This window comes from Xyrauchen texanus, chromosome 39 (assembly GCF_025860055.1).
Source record: "Xyrauchen texanus isolate HMW12.3.18 chromosome 39, RBS_HiC_50CHRs, whole genome shotgun sequence".
NCBI classification, from domain to species: domain Eukaryota; kingdom Metazoa; phylum Chordata; class Actinopteri; order Cypriniformes; family Catostomidae; genus Xyrauchen; species Xyrauchen texanus.
The window spans coordinates 26,535,204-26,552,430 of record NC_068314.1 but is presented as its reverse complement, the minus strand read 5'-3'; the positions used below and the strand labels follow the sequence as shown (position 1 = coordinate 26,552,430).

General features: G+C 42.9%; 1 pseudogene; it reads left to right on the top strand.

The window, feature by feature from the left end:
• The window catches only part of LOC127632371 (calcium-dependent secretion activator 1-like), a 160,082-nt pseudogene that overhangs the window by 139,642 nt on the left and 3,213 nt on the right, over positions 1 to 17,227 (top strand).

The window sequence follows — 17,227 nt, the reverse complement described above, 5'->3', positions numbered from 1 at the left end:
AAACTGCCCTATTTCTGGAGTAAATCTCCTGCTAAGGAGATCCAAATAGAGAGAAGCCCTCCAAACCTTGGGCTTATTGTGATCGAGGCTTAAAGAAAAGAAAGAAAGAGGAAAACACCGAGCGAAAGAAAGAAGAGCTGAATAAAAAACAGGGAGGGGACATAATGGAGAACACTGTCTTAAGGGATGGCCAGGGCCATCATGTTGGTTATAATCCTTTGTGCTGTCTGTAGACCAGTTTGTTAAGTGTGTGTTGTTAAAGAGGTCTGTTTGCATTGTCTGGCTGAATAATTATGTTTATATTCAGAAAGAAAGCCAGGATAGGAGTGCTGATCTGGGATCAGGTTTCCAGATATTCATTTGTGCGAAAGCAGGAAAAACTGATCTGAAAACAGTGCTCCCAATCTGAAATGCTTTGTGAATATGGCTCCTTGAATAATACATTCAAGTAAGAATCCTGATCTTGGTTCAGTGTTGACTATCCTTGTAATTAAATGTAGCATAAAAGCTGACCCAGGATCAGAAGTCTTACTATGAGATGCTTTAAATATATAAAGCTCTGCTATGTGAGTGTTTGGAGTGTCTAATAGGTAAAAGCTAAACTGCTGTCTCTGCTCTGCCATATGTAACAGTAGGCATTTCTAGCTCTCTTTATTGGACTCTGCAATGCCTGACTATCTGTTTGAAAATATTGTGTTCATCTTTTCTTTCTTTGATTGCTCAGAATGAGACAGTGTCGCATATTTCCAGCTGCTCTGTGCATTTGCTTTAATTTACCCAATCACAAAAGAAAAATTAACAACTGCCTTGTCTTTGCATCCTTTCTCATTCCATTTCTCCATTCTCCTTCCTTAATTTTCTTTTTAAAATGTTCCACCTCATTTCTTGCTCTCTCCCTCTCTCTGAGACTGAACCAAAATGAAACTTATCCTTTCTGTCAAGTTGTTTTTGTCACATTATGCCAAGTGGCGTGATTGAGAGTCAAATAATCTTCCTTTGTACATCTACTAGCATGGCCCATGTCCTCAGAGACTCAGCTCCTACATGCACTTACAAACCATCCACACAGCCAGCCAGCCAGAACTTCACTTCCACAGCCCTTCCCAACCTCCTCCTCTCCCACTCCCCACCGCCGTCAACCTCAGATGAGCATGTATGGCACACATCTCCCCTCTCCACCACACTGAAGTGGTTGGGCCTCCTTAAAGCACTGCCATCACCAGTGCACACACGTGCATGCTCGCCGTCTCGCTCTCTCTGTATACCCTAACAAGCACATTGGTCCTCAGTGTTATGCTAAAGACCTATTCAAATAGCACAACTCTTTAACAGGGGCTCTAGGCAACATGCTCTAATGTTTTCTTATTACTTTGTCATTTCACTTGTTAAAGATGTCATAACATCATCCACAATGAGTCATAACACCATGTGTTGTTGTTTTAAACCCACTCTGTGCACCCTAATTTAAACAGCCCTTACAGTTTCATTATGAGAAAGACGTTCAGAACATTATAAATTGACAACGATTCATTAAATGGGTTTAAAAGAACAGCAGCCCCTCACATTTGTTTTTTCTCTAATTACAAAAAAAAAAGAAAAAGCACATTTGATGCAGATAAATATATAATATATATGTTAAAATAGTTATAGTTTTAGGAAAAAATTGATTTTTCATAACCACAGGTACCTATCAGTGAACCCAATCTCTTCTATGGTTCTTGTTGAATGCTTGCTTTGCAGGGGTCACAGTAAATTATAGGAATATTCCAGGTTCAATACAAGTTAAGATCAATTGACAGAATTTGTGGCATATGTTGATTTTTTTCTGTTTAAAGAATTTTCTTTGCCATGATGACATAATGCTGTAAACCCAAAAATGTCTGTAAAAATAATGGTTTAAGCTTCACATTTCTGCCTTTAAACCTTCAAAATATTGGCTCCATTAGCTTCCATTGTAAGTGCCTCAATGTAACCTTTTTTTGTGATAATCAATATTATGCCACAAATGCTGTCGATTGAGCTCAACTTGTATTCAACACTGAATATTCTTTTAGCATGCATTTGCCTGTTCATTGGGTGTTGATGCTGGTTAATCTCTGCAGGTTACTTTGCAATCAGACTAGCCACTGTGAGTTATCTAAAAGAACATTTGTGCCCAAAAAATATTTTTCTATACCAAAAAAAAGTTATTGTGCAATGCAAATGCCATATGATTATGTTTCCAGCTTCACTCAAATAGCTTTATTCCATCTACAGGGTGTGCTTTCCTCAACTGTCTTGCTGTATTGTGGTTCCCTTTACAAAAAGCTTCACTACGATGTTGCGCTGCTAAGCGCTACGGGGAACAGCTTTAGCTATGAGCCGAGCTGAATAATGTGTGGAACACGTCAATGAACATTGACCGGAATTTATAGCCTCGGCTGATGTAATCATTAGATGCACCTGAGGCCAGGCTATAAATGGATACGTCACCAGGTGTCGTCAGAAACTCTTTTTTCAGAGCGATTCTGTTTCTGTGTGTTTCACAAACCCTGTCAAAACGTTCTTTCCTCTGTTAGAAGTTAGAATCAGTTAGGCAGTGTGCAGTGAACGTTGTTCTCTTCTGTTTAGAAAAAGAGAGAATGACTGAAAGCCGCAAACGGTGCGTGTTCCCCTCTTCCGCTCTATAGCTGAAGACGACACACATCAGTTTTTGCTCTGTTTGTTTGGGGGTAAGAGCACGCTGCTCTCGTGTTGCAGCAGGGCGGGTGCGAGCACTGCGATTTGCTTTAACAGGAAGAGTGCGTCGTGCTCGCCTCGCTTGCTTCGGAGTCAGCACTCACAAAAAAAAATAAAAAATCGTTCGTGGGGCTCTTGCATGGATGTGGCTGAGGAGCAAGAGACGGGTTGATTCCTTTCTCTCACTCTCTCCCCAAACCCAGCTGGTCCTTCACACATGATCTCGACGCTTCTTCGGGTCATGAGGTGGATCGCGATTCTCTTCCCGCCTCCGAGCTTTCCGTCCGCGATAAAAAATCTACAGAGGAAATTGCTCGATGTTGTTACTCGTGCGGTTGCCAGATTGGACTGGCCACGCGAAAAAGAGACCCCCAAACGCTCCAAATTAGGGGATATATTTTATCTTCCAGTCTAAGAAAGGGAACGCCTCATGGGTCCCTTCCCTTCTTTGATAACCTCCATGAAGAGCTTTTTCGCTTTTTCTGCCCCCAAAAAAAAAAAAAAATATTATATATATATATATATATATATATATATATATATATATATATATATATATATATATATATATTTCCTTCCGTGTTCGAATACCCTCGACGTCATTATATTCGATTATCGTGGGTGCTGAGGCACGGCGGTATTCAGTGATGCCGCCGGTCGAAGAGACGCTTGCGGGCTATCTCTCGCCGGGCTCGGCATCGTCACTTAAGAAGCCCTCTCACCCCTCAAAGCCTTGTAGGACAACCTCCACTTTAGTGGGAAGGGCTTATCAAGCAGCAGGTCAGGCTGGTGCTGCTCTGCACACTATGCTGTTTTACAGGCGTACCAGGCTGTCCCCCTGGACGACCTGAGTGTGGGTTCTGCGCTTGACGAGCAAGCCGCAGACCCGCCTCGTTCCTGAATGAAGGGAGGCTCAAAAACAAAGCGTGGCGAGTCGTGCTTCTCCTCCCAGGGATTGTGGACAGTCTCGCCGTCCTAGCCAGCCCCGAAGCAAGACCCAAGAGAAAACCCTGATGGTCTTGCACCTAGATTAGGGGGTAGCTCCCCTCGGGACGGGGCGCGTGTTTCACTTCACCCCTCCCAGTACCCCCTCGAAGCCCCCCATTCCCGCCACCTCTTGGTGTTTCGGGTTGCAGAGGCTTCCATCAAAATTGGGTGTTTTTCACTGTTCCTGCATCTTATTCAGGACGCGAAACACCCGACAACCCCTCAACAGGAAGTGTTAAAATATAATACCCATCTCAGAGATCCTGGCAGCGTGGAAACTCCTGCCGGATATATTTTTTCTGTGGGTCTTATAAGGGCGTCAGGATTTAATTCACTCGCCGCTTTTCCGTGTTTCAATGGCGTGTTCTCACTACCGTAAACCGGATTTCTTTTTTTTGTAAAAACAAAAACTCATTCTCCTGGTTAAAGGGGCCATGGTATGTGTTCCCCTTCCAGAGAGAGAGTTTGGTTATTACACTAAATACTTCCCGTTACCCATGGAGGGTGAGGGGTGGCGTCTGGCTTAGATCTTAAAGCTTGAACTACCCGTGGGTGTTCAAGTCCAAGATGATGCCTGTCAAGACGGTCGTGTCTCAAGCCCTACAACTCGTTTGGCTGGTCACCATCGATCTTATGACGCACTTCTATACTTCATTTAGAAGTTCTGCCACAACATGGAAAGTTCCTGAGGTTCACTTCCGGGGGCGAAGTCTTCCAGGGTCAGGTTCTTTCACTCAGCCTAGCCCTTTTTACCCGCACATTCACAATGCATGATGTAGCGCTGGCTCCTTGCGACTCCGGGGCATCTGCATTCTGAATTATGTAGACGACTGGCTGATCCTAGCGCAGTTCCAGGAACTGGCAGCTCAGCACAGGGACATCGTCTTAACTCATCTGTTTCTCTGGGGTTGAGGCTCAACGCCAAGAAAAGCGTCCTCTCTCCCACTCAGAACACTGTCTATCGGGGCATCGTATGGAGTTCAATCTCAATGTGGGCACAACTGTCTCCCGCTAGGATTGAGTCTATTTAGATCACCCTGAGCAAAGTCAGGCTAGGTCAAGGTTGCACTGTTATCAGTATCAATGATTTCCAGGTCTCAGGGCAAATGCGTCCACAGTGATCCCTCTGGACCTTCTGCTCATGAGACCGTTTTTGTTGTGGCCAAAAGCCAGGGGATTCTTCCAAGGGCCAAAACCCCTAGGCTAAATAGGGTTACGCGCTTCAGGCTTCGTTCCCTTTCTATGTGGTTCAGACCCCGGTTTTCTGCCTTGGGTCCCACTCTAGGTGCGTCTTGTTGTCGCAGGCTGCTAACGACAGACGCCTCCCTGATGGGCGGGGTAGCGGCCTTAAGTGGTCGTCCAGCTTAAGGGGATAGGAGGGTCGTCAGCTCGGTTGTCACAGTCACTGTCTTGGGTTGATGGCTGTATTTCTGGCCCTGAAATACCTCCTCCTTAGGCTGCCATGTCTTGGTGCGGGTGGACAATGCAGCGGTAGCCTCTTACATAAATCATCAAGGAGACCCACGTTCTTGTCAGCTGTATTTCTGACATGCTGGGTTCTCCTTAGGGCCCAGGGCAAGCTCCTGTCACTCAGGTCAGTTATATCCCTGGATGCCTGTATATGGGAGCAAATTTACGGTCCAGACAGAAAATACCAACGGGGGAGTTAAGAACTCCACCCTAAGGTAGTAGTTGCCCAGAGTTCGCCAGCAAGGGTTTTTGCCTCTTACTGATAGCACCGCGCTGGTAGATTTTACAGGGCAGAAGAGGACCTCTTTGCCTCTGTTGATAGCGCAATGTCTCCTCTACTTCTCCCCGAGTCACCCAGTCCCCCCCTCGGGGGTGCTGGCGGTTTGCCACGCCTTGGTGGGCGGGGTGCCCTCTAAGAGGCATCCTTGCTAGGACCTCTTCATAGGGTAAGCGTTTGGTAGACTTCTGACTCTCAAGATGGTTTTTCTTATGGCAATTACGTCTCTGAGGAGACTTGGGTACCTACAGGCTCTGTCTCTCTTGCCGGCCTGTTTTGAGTTGCCCCAGGTAGGACCAAAAGCATTCTTTGCACCCTCACCCTGACTACCTGCCCAAGGTGCCTTTCGCGACCCTTGGCCGGTTATTCTCTAAGCCTTCTGCTCCCTGCCGTTTGTAACGCCGGAGCAGCTAAGACTCCTCAGACTTTGTCCAGTCTGTACCCGTCAGACTTATGTCCACCGCATTTGCTAGTGGTGTAAAATCAGGGCAGCAATTCTTCATTTTGAAGCCATGACTGGGTGGCAGTCACGTCCTGACAGACTATGTCACTTTGGGTGAGGGACATTACTGCCCGGGCCTACGAGGTGCGCGATCAAGCTTCGTCAGTAGGTTTTAGGGCGCACTCTACCAGAGGGCTCTCCTCCTCTAAAGCCTTGGCTAGAGGTCCCCCTCTGCAGCAAGTTTGTGGTGCGGCAGGTTGGTCCTCTCCGCTCACATTCATCAGTTTTTATGACAAGTTTGTGTTGCGATAGGGTTCTCTTCACACACATTCATCGAACTTTATGGGTTAGATGCTTTGCTACTCTGGGCTCTTATGCCCTTGAGTCGGCATCTCAGCTCATGCCTGAACAAGTTTGCGATGCGGCAGGCTGGTCCTCTCGCTCACATTCATCAGTTTTTATGACAAGTTTGTGTTGCGATAGGGTTCTCTTCACACACATTCATCGAACTTTATGGGTTAGATGCTTTGCTACTCCGGGCTCTTATGCCCTTGAGTCGACATCTCAGCTCATACCTGAACAAGTTTGTGATGTGGCAGGCTGGTCCTCTCCGCTCACATTCATCAGTTTTTATGACAAGTTTGTGTTGCGATAGGGTTCTCTTCGCACACATTCATCGAACTTTATGGGTTAGATGCTTTGCTACTCCGGGCTCTTATGCCCTTGAGTCGACATCTGAAGCTCATGTCTGAGACCTCTCGCGTTTTTGTGAGTACACTGCACAACCGTAGGGGTCCGAACAGCCCCAAGTGCGGCGGCGTGGGTATTGCGTTCCCCGTAGCGCTTAGCAGCGCAACATCGTAGTGAAGCTTTTTGTAAAGGGAACGTCTCGGGTTACATGTGTAACCCTTGTTCCCTGAAAAAGCGGAGCGAGATGTTGCGCTGCTTTGCCGCACTGGGACGTCCCAGGACTGCTCTTCAAAAGAAGTATCTGGCGACACCTGGTGGCGTATCCATTTATAGCCTGGCCTCAGGTGCATCTAATGATTACATCAGCCGAGGCTATAAATTCCGGTCAATGTTCATTGACGTGTTCCACACATTATTCAGCTCGGCTCATAGCTAAAGCTGTTCCCCGTAGCGCTTAGCAGCGCAACATCTCGTTCCGCTTTTTTCAGGGAACAAGGGTTACACATGTAACCCGAGACATTTTTGTGGTTTGAAATTCGTTTTCACCAGTGTTTGAATCTACCAAAATCTGCTTTCACTGATTATTTTGGGTCCAGCAATCAGAATATTTTTCATGGCCTTCTCTCCTTTGTACATCCTTTTTCATTTTTCAATTGTTTCAAGTAATCCTCCCAAAATGATTTGTTAGGTGGGTGTAGTATAGTTGCTTAGTTTTGGCTGATTGTCATTATGAAGTATATGTGGCCCACGCTAAGCTTGGGTTAATTGGGGTCAAGGATGCTGATTTCTCACAGACGGAGATGGCACACTAAGTAGAGTAAGAAGATTATACTTGCTGTTTCACTAATTCAAAATATGGCCATATTCTGTTTTCATAACAGCAGTTCATAATACAGAACAATCAAGCATATGGGCATACATATGAACAAATGCAAACAGAATTCAATATAAATGTATACCATTTCAATCTGATGACATGTATAAAAAGAATAGAGAACAAAATAAAACTTGTAAATATCAATATAATATTATACTTAATCAAATTGCAAAAGATCAAATTTGCAATTTGAAAACATTCCTAAGTTTGAAATTTTGCCTTTGCAAGAAATTGTTGCTTTAATTGTAGTTTTTGTCTGAATATATTTTTTATTAAATAATAGTCTTACAATTCCATAATTTAAAAACAGATTAGATTAGAAAAATACCTAGAATCTCTAAATCATTTCACAACACAATTTTACTCGCAAACTGTTTGATATTCAAGTAGTTTGTTGCACTATAACACTGAGATAAAGCTGAGTTCTTCTAGAGGCATCTTATTGTGTTCTCTGGCTGCAGAAGATGTTGCTTTTTTCAGAAGGCCAAATTCCACACACAAGCTGCCTAAGAGGCATATAATGTGCCAGTGGACAAATAAAAATTGTTTAGTTCATGAGAGATAGAGAGGGATAGAAGTGTGCGTGTGTGTGGGGGGATTAATTTATTTTACTCTGTCAGCCAGCCAGTTCTTGAAAGAACAGCTGAGGAGAGCGGGATTAAGGCAGCTGTACTTAACGTGAGGGCTCATCTGTCAGATTGGGGCGGAGCACAGAGATCATTGATTAAAAAAAGCCATCTCCAAATCCAGTGCTTCAATGATACCGCTGTCCTATCCTGGCTAAGTGTGCATGCGTGCGTGTGTATGCATGCATACATGTCTGAGAGCCAGCAGAGAGACTTGCAGATTACACAGGTCAATTATACACTTAATCTGCTTGTAGAGGAGATTGCGGCCTACCCTCATTGATTGATTTGAAGTATTTCTGTTGACCTTGGCAGTTATCAGATCGGCAAGATTGCACTTTATGGCGACGGCTAATGCGGTTTAATCATGCTGCTGCTGCTGCTGTGAGCACAAGGAACAAGTAGGGTCAGAGACACTGGAAAACAAGGCTGGTTTAGATTGAACTGCTGCTTCTGTTGCATTTCAGAGACCTGCAATACCACTTTACTGTCTGGGACACTTAACCACTTGCAGATCCATCTGACCCAAGTGAACAGTTTAATCAACTTTAGCTAGAACCCAGTGTCAATGCCATGCATTCTATGGTGTAGGAAAAGAAATCAAGAGTTTGATTGTGCATACTGTAATACAGAGGCAAAAACAAAAATGAAAACAAATATTGTGTTCTTCTTTATGTATTCTTCATTTTAATTGGAAACAAAAGAACACTCTACAAACATGCAGAATAGAACAAGAATGGGGGAAAAACTTTTCAAAAAGGTTTTATCCATATTTAGTCAACCATTTAGTCGATCAAAAAGGTTTTTATCACAGCAATTTTGTTTTGAAAATGTTTGTGAGGGTTGATAATGAAAAACAGAACAACAAACAAAAATGTGTTGTTGTTTTATTTATGTCAGTCAAGCCTCTGATTGCATTTCAGTAATCACATAATATAGGATGTTGATGCACGCTTATTGTTTTTCTCCCCAGTTAATCCTTTTAGTTTTAGAGGTAAACCAATTTGAAAAAATTCTGACCGCTAGTAAAAAATAAATACAATTGCAGATACTGTTCAAAAGACATAGAAGGAGTTTGGCTATTTCCGAATGCAGGGCAGATGTTAAGGTTTAGGTTTCTTATAATTATGGATTCTGAGGTGTTTTCTTTTGTCATTGTGAAATAAGGCTAATTTAAATAGACCCATAGCAGCCCACACTAATGACTAAAGATTTCAGAAAAGTAAATGTACAGCTAATTGAATCATAGAAGTGTATGTTGAGTGTCTTGGCTCTAAACTGGTTCTTTTGGAAGTCTATTGGCTCTCTCTCCATCTTTAGCGCTCTCCGTGACATATAAGTGAGGTTTGGTGGCATTTGTTTGATTAACTTGTCTGATAAAAGTGACATCTGCTAGCGGGTTCATGTATACGAGAGGCTCAGCGCGGGTCCGCCTTTGTACATCTGTCAGCACAGAGACTGTGGAAAAGGGTGAAAAGAAACAAATTGGTCCCAAAAGCAGGCCATTCACCTTCTGTGCTCCCCCCTCCGCCCCCCTCCCTCCCTTTACCCATTCAGGTGCACTGCAGGGCTCTCAAGTGCTCGCTGGTTTATTCCATTTCGTTCCCCCTATTGAGGCCAAACCCCACAAGTGTTATGCTTCTCATTCCTGCTTGGTTCAATCCTCCCCTAAGCGTTCCTTTGTGAGCAAAATGGCTCACTTTGCCCTGGGACCAAACTCTTTTTCTCTCCCCTTTCTCTCCCATTCCTTTTTTATCCCACACCCCTTTTTCCTTCTTTGTATGTTTACTAAATGACACGATCACAGGCTGTAATTCCTGGTGCTTAGTTCATCTCGACAAGCTCCTTTCTTTTCAAGCTTGTTTTTCTAAAGAAGAACCCTGTTTGGACACTGTTGGTAGTTTAGTTGACAGACACATATAAGCACTAGCATATCCCCCTGGAAAATGCATAAATTTAAAGACTTAAAGCTGATGTGTGTTTTTGTTTAATGTGTACATTTTTTGTCCCTGCTGAAAAAGTACAGCTCAACCAGCAATTCCTATGCTGGTCTAGGCTGTTTTATGCTGGTAAGTGCTGGTTTGGTGCTGGTCTAGCTGGTGGACCAGCACAGCCATGTTGTTGACCAGCAAAACTTAAATGGTGAAGCTGGTAGACCAGTGTGTTTTGTCTGTTAATGCTGGATAATTTTATAAAGATCACCAGCTATGCTGTTTTTTTCCCTGTTCAATATGCAGACAAAAGTATTCTAACTGTAAGTAAGCCATTTGCAGTTTGATTTCACCTAAAATTGTAACACTGTGGCTATGTGGTGCTATCAAAACATTCCTGTGTTTGTTTGAGTAGCCCGACACCACAACACTGGCTCAAACAGTGATGTGAGATTAGGACAGGACTATTTGTTAGTACAACCAATGGAACACGGGGGGAGTTTTCTGTAATCTGTTTGAAAACTTTGCAATTCCATATGGTGACACTAGTGGCACATAAAATATTTCAGCTTTAAATAAACTTCTGCAGTGTTAACATACTTCTATATATGTAGAGACAACTGTAAATAAGCCATTTGTTGTTAGCTTTTTCAAAAACGGTAAACAATGTGTCTTTTTGGCAATAGATAGATTCCTTTGTTTGTTTTGAGCGTTTTGTGTTTTGAGCGTTGTTTTGAGTTTGTTTCCAGCCTGACTTAACCAATGGCGTGAGTTGGGGCGGGACTGTATGTTTGTTCGATCAACATCAGATGGTGGGCGTATTAAGAAAGCGGTTTGAAAATTACATTTATTTTGCAATTCCGTTCGGTGGCTTTGAAATAAGAACACTTCAGCTTTTGACAGAATATGATAGTTTGGTGCCTGTGTAAAGAAATAGCTACACATAATGCTGATTTGACCAAATGGTATTTCTTTTTCTTTTGGCACAAAAAAGGAGATTAAATTATTGGAGATACTTAAAAGTGTAGTAGAGCTTGCACAGAAACAGTGAGAGCTTGTTCCACTTAAGGATCAAGTGAAGTGTATAAATCCTGAGCTGGATTCTCTTTGTATCCAGAACATAATCGCAAGCAGTTTGAAGCCTGTGTGCTTGCTGAGTCTCAAAACTTTATTTTCAACCCTGCCATTCAGAACACCTATTTCTGGAGAGAGAAAGAGAGAGAATGCTAACACAGCAGCGTGTCAGAGGACCACGTTTAGGGTCGTGTATTCCTACATAAAGTTTGTCTGTGAGGTTGTGGGGTCCCGTGGCGGAGAGATAGCGAGCGCCGGGAGGCGTGGGGTCACCGGTGTGAGTTACCATGGTAATTGAGTTCAGTCATCAATGGACCTCCTCTCAGGAGGGATGAGGCAAACAATAACAGGCCAATGGCAGCCATGAACAGCAAGCAGGTAGGATTACCCCAGCCTATTGTCCTAAGTCCGTAATGTCTTGTAGTCAGATTTAAAGACTCCTCAGCCCCCGGGGCCTACCTCTCTTGCCCGGTGAGGGGCCTGATTCACTCGTCTGGCCAGTGAGAAGGACGAGTGCCCTACAACCTGCTGGCCTTAGAAAGAGCACGCAGATGGCTCTATTAACCAGAGACAAAGACACACAGATGCTCTGTCCCTGAGTGGAGAGAGAAAGGTTGGACGTTCGATCCCATTCCTACTCTTTCACTCGCTCGCTAATGGATTTTTGTGTTTCTCATCAAGCGAGAAGGGATAAGATAGGTTTGACGGGAAGGCAGAGAAAGTATTGCACTGAGGAGTCAAGGAGCGACAGCCCTGCTTTCGCTCTCTGTTTCTTTTTTCCTCTCTGCCAGGCTGTCGCTTTGCATTAACATCAGCGCTACAAACCATCATCATTCCATCCCTACTGCTAATTGTAGACACAGCTGGGTCCCAGCAGGAGCACTTCTCAAACAGCCTAGGCCTCAGAGAGCAGGCCTAGTCACACACAACCACACACACATAGAGCCACTACCACCAGCAAGGGCAGAAAGAGGCAGAGTCACAGGTTGCTTGTAATCCCCCCGTACCCCCCACAGAGACCTCCGCCCCCTCCTCGGCATTCCTGCTTTTGTAAGAGTGTGTTTTTTTTTTTTTTTAACTCAGCCCTTACCAGCTCTTTCTTTTTTCTATCCCTCCTGTAGGAGCCGCTAGCCTTCAGGTGTTATAGGGTTTGATAAATGAGAGTCATGAGTGAGTGTGTGTGTGTGTGTGTGTGTGTGTGTGTGTGTGTGTGTGTGTGTGTGTGTGTGTGTGTGTGTGTGTGTGTGGCATGCGTCCATGATGGGGGTGGATGGATGTGTAACCTTACACTGAATTCTGTTTGTTGCCCCCCTGCTAGGCGCAATGGCTTCCTGTAACATGTCAAAGATGAGAGTGTGAACACAAGCTTAGGAGCACGTCTTTCTCGCATGTGTGGATGTCTGGTGTGGTAAGGGGCAGGAGGTCGCTGTGGGGGCCCTGCAGATGTTCATGTGTGTTGTATTGGTAATGATAACACACGTCCAACAGACATGCGCCTATTCAGGCAGCCCTTACACTTTGCAATATCAGATGGAACTCGTTAGATGATCACAGATTTTTTTTTTTCTGTCCCCTTATCCGGTTCTTTCATTATGCATTCAGAGTCATGATCCTCCTGTTTTGGCTAGCAGCTATTGCCAGCTTCCTGCTGCTCAATATCCAAAAAGTGCCACAGTACATAATATGCTCTCGGAGAGTCTTCTGTTTCTCTGCTGACAGCAGAACAATGTCCCACTGCCAGCAATGTTCATTTCACAACCAAAACCAGAGAGGACACAGTCATACTGGCCGAGTCTCCCAAATTTGATTCGAAATATCCTTCGACATATCAAAATATACTCTTCTTCTAACGTCATTACATTTGCTGTGTGATTAATCACTGGAATATGGGCCTACAAACCATTTAAATTTTTTACACAGTGTGAATGTTCCATGTAAATTGGAACACTTTCTAAAAATGTGTAATTGCTGTTGATTCACAAAATGATGCAGAAAGGCTTAAACCCTCACACAGCATTTTCATTAGCTAAAACTACAATATACAGAGAAATCAGAAATAAATATTAAATACAAAACCAAAGTTTCCCACTTTACCATTAAGTAATTAAATTAACCAATAGTTGTTGTAGGTATTTAGCTTTGTAATCAGCTACCTATGTGTTTAAAAGAACAATAACTTTAAACAGAAGCAAGGGGCACTTTGTAGGAACAAATGTAGTAGATGCAGAGTGAGCATGAGAGAAAGTCTGAGTGTGAGAGAGAGCAGTTGCTCCAGGTCTGGCCTCCCTGTGGGGGTCCATCGCGGCCCTGCTGCCCGATCTTTCACAGGCACAGAGCAGCAGCACTCACAGAGCAACACCAAGCTCTGATTCACTGAAGGGACAAACCCTTAACCTCTTGGATCCAATTCTTAAAACCCTTTCAAACACACCTTATCATCACAATATTAACAATGTACTATAGGACTTGGTAAAAATATTCATTTTCCGATGCATCCCAATCTTCATTTGAACGATGTTGATATTTACATTTACATTTATGCATTTGGCAGACGCTTTTATCCAAAGCGACTTACAGTGCAATTATTACAGGGACAATCCCCCCGGAACAACCTGGAGTTAAGTGCCTTGCTCAAGGGCACAATGGTGGTGGCCATGGGGTTCGAACCAAGGACCTTCTGATTAACAGCCCTGTGCTTTAGCCACTACGCCACCACCACTCGATATTGATTCTTCAATCCCAAGATCGTTTTTTTACATATGCAACCGAATTTTGCGATATGCGGCTAAAAATGTCTATGGCAAGAATTTCAGCTGTGAGATCCTTTTATGGATGTGTTCTACTTGAGGCTTTTAACAACATAAAAGGCTCTGAGCATGTAGTCAAAAAAGTGTGCTGGTTGACATAAATGTTTCACTTTCATAAGGACATGGCAATGCTGCCCTCGTGTATACAAATAAAATGTGACCCGCTTAGTCATTCCGAGTCACTTTGAACCAGAAACATAGTTTAAGTTTTATGCTTTAAAGTAAAAAGTACAATCTGAGTTTTCTAATGCTATAACTACTACGTTGCTGAGATATACATTAAATCATTAAAATGTTGGCTGAGACTTTCCTTGTAGACACTAATGCATAACCAATTTTAAAATGTCAAAGTGACACAATATGATAGAGCAGGTTATGTTTGTTCTTGGAATAGTTTTGTATAATTGTATGGATGAGGCTTCATATTGATACTGTCAAGTGTGCTGCAGTTACCCAAGATCTCCCGAACCTCCAGCTCGATTTATTTAGCTCTTAAACTGTTGAGACTCAGTCAGCTCAAATTACCATCAGCCCAGCTTGATCATAACTAATCAATTAGACTTAGAACGAGATCCTCCCCACGGTCCAACATCTGCAGCCCAAAAGCTAATGCCCTGGCTATTTAGGAGGTGCTTTGAGTTCAGTGAGTTTCAGTGAATGGATAGGGAGAGCAAAACAGAGACTAAGAGAGGAAGGCTTGTGAAAAAAAGACCTTTAGCATTAGCAAGCTCATTGTGACTGCGGTAAAGACAACATGTCCGCTGGGAATGATGGATATTTGGATCTCAATGTGACAGAAAGTGCCACAGTTTGAAGTAAAGACTGAACGTAGGCTAAGGGCAGGATTGTGGCTGCCGTAACATGGGCAACATCTCTCATGATCAGTGTCCAAAAGCAGCACAGGAGACAGCTGATGGGATCTGAAACTGTCAATTAGCAGTTCCTGGGTGGAGCTGTGGAGACAGGGAGAGGTTTGGATGAGGATCATGACTGTGACAGAAGGACTTCCTCCAGGGCGAATCGTGTTGGGACCATTTTTATTAACAGGCCCCCTTGTAGTCACCATGGTGAATGAACTTGTTGCTATGTTTGGAAAGTTCCAAATGTATCATGCAAAAACTCAAAAATATAAAATCATCATGACCAACGATATAGAGACAAATCAACACTGACAGGATAATCAGCCTTCCTTAGATATTAGCTGGTACAAAAGAGCTGTTCAGATTCTAGTCTTAAAATCAAGAAGACAATTAGTATTTTCAAGCCATGAGTTCTCTCTGGGATATCCTATGGGATTTATAATGTTGGTTTAAGATTTTGAAACTGAATTTAAAATTACTTGAAGAGACTTTCACATTTTGTTCTACAACTTACAGTAAATAACACACAATGGCAGTTGTACTTCAAAGTGAGAAAATCGCTATAGTGCTTTTTTAGGAACTTAGCAGCATATTATTTTAAAAATCAAACTTGTTAGCAGCATATGTTTTGTAAAGTCTCTTCAAGTAATTTTAACCACTGGCCTTGTTTTTCCTCATAAATCAAAAACTGCCACTATAAAATCCATAGGAATTTTTTTAGGGTAACCACAGCGAATTAGCTTTGTGTGTTGTCTGAACAGATATAGCTAATGCATCTCAATTTAACAGCATTCAGCTAATATGTTGTCAATTTGATAGGTTGTTTAAAGTTTTTTTCAGATTAAGTTGGTGAGCATTTTGGAGGTCTTGTACTCTGAGGATTGGAAAGGCTGTGGATTTTTGTTCAAATAATCTGATATTGGTGTTTTCATCTTTTTTTTTTCTTCCTACAAAACAATTTCCTACATGTGTATGTGTTTGTGTAGATGTGTCTTCATATGTCTTTGTGTGTGGCAGCATTTATATGTGTGTCTGTCTTTGCTGGAGAACAATGTATTTGTGTTTCAGCAATGGTACACCAGCACAATGAATCTCCTGGGCACCTGGCTAACAGACCGTATGGACCTGCAGTTGCACGTGTATCAGCTGAAAATCCTCATCAGAATAATAAAGGTAAAAACTACAGCATCAATGACAACTCCCAATAGAAAAATAAGATCTCTTTAATATCTCAATTGCTTCTTATAAAAAGCAATCAGATTAAATGGAGAGCAAATTTCTGCACAGGGTTTTCACCAAATGTACTTGTAAACACATGCTATGAAACACAGACCCACCAACCAATCAGAATCATTCTACAGAGGTGGCTCAGCCAAAGGACAAAGAAAAAACATCTCCAGCCTCCGCTTGTTCACAATTTTTCAGCAAGATCAACATGAGTTCATATTTTGCAATTACACATTTATTTCTGTGCATTCATGGTGTTTGGATGCACCTCACAAACAGGCATGCCTTTCATGCTAGCCAAATGTGGAGGAAGAGTTGTTTTTCAAGTCATTTGGCCAAGAGTAACAAGTTAACCATGCAAATGTTTAATTATTGCTTGGTTTTCCTTATCTACCTTACAGCAACCAAATAGAAACTATGCAAGTGTCACTGCACACAAATATGGGGCAATATAGGGCCCGAAACTATAAAAAAAATCTATTACTAAAAATCTAGTACTTTTTTCTTTTGTGTTGTTTGTCTTTGAGCAAGTGCGAGCGCCATTTTCGTGGTGTAATGTCTACAGAGGAGCACTAAAAGCAAGTTGTGAAGTGAGTTGTTTTCAGCTGAACAGGGAGCTTTAGCTTTTTAGTCCTTTAGTCTCCTCGTTAATATGCCCGCCTCCCATGCTGGAGACGCCAGCTCAAATCCTGTTCAGAGTGGGTCACGGTTACAGTGGTGCCGTGACCCTGATGGGAGTGAGGATTGGGGGGGTGTAACAGGAGCCAGCTGGTACATGGTAGCTCTGTGCTATGTGTAAACCTCACTCCCCTGGCCTCAAGAGGCACACTAGTAACTGAAGCAAGAGGCTGTAGGTCGAGCAGGACAGGTTACACCTGAACTAACACTATGCCTCATTTAACAAAATGTATGTATTAACACAAACTTTGGGACATATCTGTCCCAAAGATATGTCCCAAACACATATCTTTCCCATTGTGTGATTTTGCTATTTTTATTTTGTTGCAAAATATAAATAAATAAATAATAAATAAACATAAATAAAATATAATCTATAAAAAATTTAGATAACCAAAACAATAATAAATAAAAAAAAACACCAAAAATAGGCAGATGCACAGGTAGCTGTAATATCCACGACCACACGCACCAGCCCATTGGCCAACTGGCACATAGATGCGTACTCAGCACCCTACTGGCACTGGCACTGTGTCTCTCGGTCACTCAGTGGCACCGGTTCC